Source organism: Oreochromis aureus, linkage group 9, assembly GCF_013358895.1.
Source record: "Oreochromis aureus strain Israel breed Guangdong linkage group 9, ZZ_aureus, whole genome shotgun sequence".
NCBI lineage: Eukaryota > Metazoa > Chordata > Actinopteri > Cichliformes > Cichlidae > Oreochromis > Oreochromis aureus.
The window spans coordinates 7,624,073-7,629,981 of NC_052950.1; the positions used below are offsets into that span (position 1 = coordinate 7,624,073).

Genomic DNA, 5,909 nt, shown 5'->3' on the forward strand with positions numbered 1-5,909 from the left:
GAGGAAGACTTTCAGGAGATGGTGAACACGGCCCAGACAATGGAGACTCAGTACAGCCATCTCTTTGAGATGGTTATAGTCAACGACGACCTTGATGTTGCCTTCAGCGAGCTGCAGTTGGCACTAAAGAAAGTGGAGACAGAGACACACTGGATTCCAGTCAGCTGGACTCACTCCTGAGAGACATACTGACTGTAAAAGGAGAAAAGGGAAGCGCTTTGACAAAAATATGCAGGTTTTCTATCTTTTAAAAAAAATATTTGCCACGGACGGTGTTGGGAAGTAAATCAGGAATAAAACAGTGCCTGGCTGCTGTGTCGCCATACCTGAACTGCATCGAGCTAAAAATAAGCTTGTGCCTGGGATCAGGTTGGATTTAGACCTCAGCTGTGGTCTGGAAGCTCCAGGTCTGACCAGATGTGATCGGGTTGTGGCTGCAGGCTTCTTTCCAGAATCTAAGACTTGGAAATTGATCAGGGTCTCAGTCTGGGTCACACAACCATGGCCACAACTTGGAGCTCCTTGGTGCAAACCAGAATGTGGAACAAGTTTGGACCATCGTAGCACCAGCAGTCCTGCCAGCACATCAGTAATCCGGCCAACCAGGACTCCTTTAGTGGTTTTCTGACATTAGACCATTAGAAACCAAAGGGATTGATGTATTTCTTCTTTGTGGACAACTTACATGTGTTTGTCTGTAATAGAGCACAGCACCAGGGAAAAGAGGAGAAAGGAAAACATGCTTACCTTCTGTCCTACTAGACTTTTGTACATCTAAACTCTTCCATGACTGTTATTCCAAGCAAAGCACTGTCAGGTACACTTTTGAGAAAGGGCAATAAGTGTAGTTTTATTTAAAAGTAATTAATATATTTTCCAATATCCGCTAGTAGTTTTTTTTTATTAAATACATTTAATATACAATTATTGTGACTTTAACATTATCTTAGCTGGAACCATCTCTCTGATAGCTTCTTTCACTAGAATCTCTTTTTTCAATCTAGTGTTTTGATCTCATCACTCCAGTCTAGTTTTTTTTTTTCTTACAGAGCACACACAGTTGTGTTTTTTGGTGTTGTAATGTCCATTCAAAAGCATTGCATCTTTATCATTTGAAGTTCCAAAACTGGACACTCTTGGATGTCAGGTAGAGGAAACTATTGACAACTATGTTTTATTAGAGTGGAGTCCTTATTTTTACTAGCATAAAAAAGCTTTATCAAAGTACACTACCAGGATTTTAACTTAAGTAGCTGGATCTGATTTTATGACTATTAGGAGTTTATTGTTCATTTGAGTCACTCACTCCAGGCCTCTCTTACTCATTTTTAAACCAGCACTTTTCTTGGTAAGCTTTGATCATAGATTAACATAACGTTAAGATCTGGGATATTGATTTCCAACACAACTAGCCACTTAGTCTGACTCTATTATCAACATTGCTACAACTCTTGTAGCTTCAGATTTTGCTTTCTTCTCAATTCTGGGATGAGCTGATTGCCCTTTATGTCTTTAAAATCAAGTGGACTTATTTAGCTAAATTCCAGCTATATTCTTTGTTTGCTAGAATATAAGTTTCAGGAAAAAATCCATTCATATTTCATTCAGGAAAACTCCAGGCAAGTGTAATCTATTTACACCCCAGCGTCCAGCTATAGATGTGTGCCAAATTACTAACTCAGATGTGACTGGACCTTTGAGAACCAAGGTTGTGAAAGGGTGGAGTCAGTGGGGGTGGTAAAGGGGGGCTCTTGAGAAGTTCAGCTTGCAATGCACTGGAGGATTCAGCAGGCCTCCGCTTGATGATGTTCCAAAGAAATCCCTCACAGATCCAAATCAGGTTCCCTAGCCTTAATGTTTCCTCTTTTCCACAGTGCTCACTTTGAGAAAAGAACAGAGCAGAAGGAGAGGAGGGGGCTGTTATGGTCATGGTGGATAAGGACACAGCAAGGTGAGGGAGGAGGAAGGTAGTGGGAAGGTCAGGAGAAGGTAATGGCACTTACTCAGGCCAAAGGGAGGAAGTAGTTAGTCCGCACATTGCTTCTTTTAAATGTCTTCCACTTACTTCTTCTTCCTAATTAGGATAACAGAGAAACATATATACTCTAAGTCTGCTTTTACATACAGTAATATGACACTAACCCTCCATACTCCCCAGGCTAAACACAGTCTCAGTGAACGAATGGTCAAATAAGCAAAGTTTTTCTCTCCAAAAGCTATCGAGTTCAGTGAGCTATGTTTGTCACCCCGAGTTGTCCAGGGTACAAATACTAAACTGTGATATGTAATATGAAAAGCGCTCCAGTGCTCTACATCATTTTAGCAACCATCTCTAGGGTAGAGACTGTCACAGACGTGAAGCAGCCTAGCTGTTACCTAGCTTTTATCTAAGGTCTTGTTGCATAACATGGTTTTACTCGGCATACTCCAGTTCATGTCTTTATTCACCTACTATCTCATCTGCTCCATTTTTTCCCCAAATGTTTATTTGACTCTGCCTGACTTGAAGCTGACAAGCAATGTTTTGATAGCACTACAGTTCCCCTAGAAAGGAAAGTTGCTCCCCACACCCCCGAGACATTTGTCAGTAACAAACGATGAGCTCCTTGATGCTGTGTCATGAGAGGTAGTGACTGACATACTGTTTTGCTTCCTGGTTCCTCGATGCAGTTAGCATGAACCTAAAGGAGCCCACACCATTTTCAGAGTGATGAGGAGGTGGAATCTGCCCAGATGCTGTGCTTTATTCACTTCCAGCTCTGGAGGCCAGAAACATGTGTTCACAGATTAGGTTTCCTATGAAAGTGGATAACAAAGGGAGGAGAAACAGCCACATATGCCAAGGTACTTTAGAAGAGCGATGATGTAATACTGAAAAATACTATGTATATACATACAGGTCTACGTATATGATGAAGAAATAAAAAAGTAAGTGGCCGTGCAGTTCTGTAAGTAGTAGCAAAGAATGAGTTGAGTTCATAAATCTTCATATAAAAGTCATAAAAGTCCGCCTGTAGCCCCTGACTGATTTAAGGTAACTAATCTTTTTCATTCTCTTTAATCATCTTTCTTTGATATTCCTTGAGAAGTGAGCTGCCATGTGAGTAAAAGGCCAAGCAGTGCCTTCACCAGCTCAGGCATGAACAGGCACTTGCTCCCTCTCTATTCCTCATTTAAACAGAACTTGTAATGAATCTGAGGATTTATAAGTAGCAAAATTCCGCTTTTTCCTTAAATCCCTAAGATTAATATTGCTCTGTTGCACTGCAGTAAAATCTCACAAATCTTTTGATGTGCTTGATATATTTATTTTCATGTCCATAAATCCATGCATTAACTGAACCCACTGTTTAGCAGATTATGGCCAGTGCAAGAAGGAGGAGAAACATTGCAAAAGTCAGAAAGCCCATCCCGAGCCCAGCGATGTGTCACAGAGGTTCCCTGAATGTCCCTGATTCTGGAACTGTTAAAGCAAAATGCCTCTGCCTCGCTTTACAATATGTGCTGCAATCATTTTGATTTACTGCCTTAAAATGACTGTGTTGAGGCCAATATCCTAAATGGGGCTCAATGAGATACGTCCTGCCTCTGTAACATAACAAACTGTACATCATGAGCATCAGAAGAATGCCTTGTGCGTAAGAAGGAAGAGGAGTCCCGCTGAGATTCTCCATCTTTTTCCTGAATGAGCCTTTCTCTCTGGGTCTCCTTTTTCTCTTTCGTTCCACTATCGTCCCTGTGCCCAGTCTTTCATGTGGTGACTCAGTCCATCACCGTGGCTTTACCATAGGAGCCAGCCTGGGACGCTGCTCTGCTTTCCTCATCCCAGAGTAAATGCCCTTGACCATTGGGAGACTGTACTCTAGACTAATGAGGCTTCAGGCCAGGAGCTTCCGCCAACACTGTCTCCTCAGCCTAATTAGCCTCACCATTACCTCATGTCTGTGGGCAAAGGGTCTTTGGGGCATGCTACCGTTAGACGTATTTCTCAGTCACAGTGCTTTAGGAACCTGAGGGTGGAGAGTGAGAAGTGAACAGGGGATGCTCTTCATTCTCTTTTGGCATGAAAATGCATTTTCACCCTGATGAGAATGTGTGGAAATCATAACAGCATGTCTCAGTCATTGTGCAGTCGGCCATTCATTAACACAGGGCAGTGTATGTATACACTGATGATGGAGCTGTGCAGGCTAAATTATCTCTGCGCATGTTTGAAAATTAGAATAAGGGGTAAAAGTTCATCATGAGGGTTCTTGCAGATGAAGAAATCATGCTACACATGTGGCGCGATAGAAGGGTCAAGGGACCAAGACACTTTCTATGTTAGAGCTGTCCACCTGCATTTTCTTAAACGTTTGCTGTGGCCCTCCCCCAAGTCTTACTGGCCTCTGTTAAAGCAGTTTTAATTGCACTGATTTGGAAATGTAATCTTTAAGGTTAGAGTGCTCTTTGGGTCAGGAACTATCTTGTGTTTGCTACAAATTGGTTGCAGTGTTGCCTGCTTTCCAAGTGTGTCCACTTTCTTTGCAATGAAGCATTCTTTTAGCAGTCTGTTTTATTCTGTTGGGTTTCTAGCAGCGTCCTCTTTTGAACAAGTTTGTAGAACCAAATATAAATTTAAGTAGCAAAACAGTGGTTCTCCATCTTCCAGCAATACACCACTCAAATGGAATGTAGCACCGTGTCCAGCTAGGGTATGAGAGCCCTGCAGCAGTAGCCATGCCGACCCTGTGTGACGACAGTAAGTGGATTACAAGAAGGCCATGGACACTGGTCATTAATACTAAGTCTTCTAGAGTTACATCCATGTGGCAGCGGCTATACCACAGGGATGGAGCTCAGGACCTCCAAGATTTGTTGTTCCATGTAGGCGCCTCAGATGAGGTTACAGGTTCACAGAAAGCTGTGTGGAATATTTTAGATTTTCATGTTTCGGTTTACAGTGATGGAATAATGATTCAAACAGCTTTTTATTTTAAAATTTTAACAAAAATCAGAACCTGACAGTCAAAACCTTTAACAAAGGCTGCTAAAGAACTCGACATTCAAATGTCCAGCTGAGTCTAAAAGAGAATTTTCATTAGTGAGCCCAAATCTGAAGCAGACAAGCTGTATGTCACATGTGAAAAAGGCCAACGATGTCTTGATGTGACATTTTACCAAGGGTGTAGATTTGGTTTTGGCATTGGTGGGGACGGATGATTCAACCGCCGAACGCTGCCCTGTTTCTTTTTTTTTCCCTTTTTGTCTTTGCTTCTTGATAAAAACAGGAGAAATATACTTGCCTACATATGCTATTCTACATTTAAACCATTTAAAATTACAATTCATAGTTTTATGTGAATTATATAATGTTAAAATACTATTAAACAAATGACTAAGTATTTTAGGCTTTAGTTTACTTCAGCCATATTCCATATGAATCAGGTACCATACAAAAATAAAAATAGCTTCAAATACAGTCATGACAATAAATGAATATGACTTTAAGGACTTAACAACATTAGTTTGGTTATAGTACACCAACATCTCTGATACATTAGCACTAAGGGAACACTGAATGTGACCTGCTGGTTTTTGTCCATAAAACTACTCATCTAAGATTGCCACAAAGTAAAAGATCTCTCAGCAAAATTATGCAACATTTTAGGCACTATTGCCCTGATCAAATCAGTGAGCTGGGATTTTTTATTCTAAACGTGAACTACTATTACAGCAACAGACATGGACTACTGGTGCCATACACAACAACTCACTATGTGAAGCAGCCAATGCCACATGCCTTCTCCCCTCATTAACTGAGATAAACTGCTGGCATATTGGTTTTACATCTATACTGTCCGGTCTCTCCTGGTGGACATGGCATACAGCAGCATTGTTTAATCTCATTTGAGTCATTGTTGACCTTA

General features: G+C 41.1%; 1 long non-coding RNA gene across 1 annotated transcript; it reads right to left on the minus strand.

Moving 5' to 3' along the window:
- Positions 1-816: 816 nt before the first annotated feature.
- On the minus strand, positions 817-3,906 carry LOC120441794. Its single transcript, XR_005614291.1, has 3 exons — positions 2,643-3,906; positions 2,004-2,074; positions 817-1,880 (listed from the first exon to the last, which is right to left on the minus strand). It is a non-coding gene; the product is annotated as an uncharacterized LOC120441794 (long non-coding RNA).
- Positions 3,907-5,909: the final 2,003 nt, after the last annotated feature.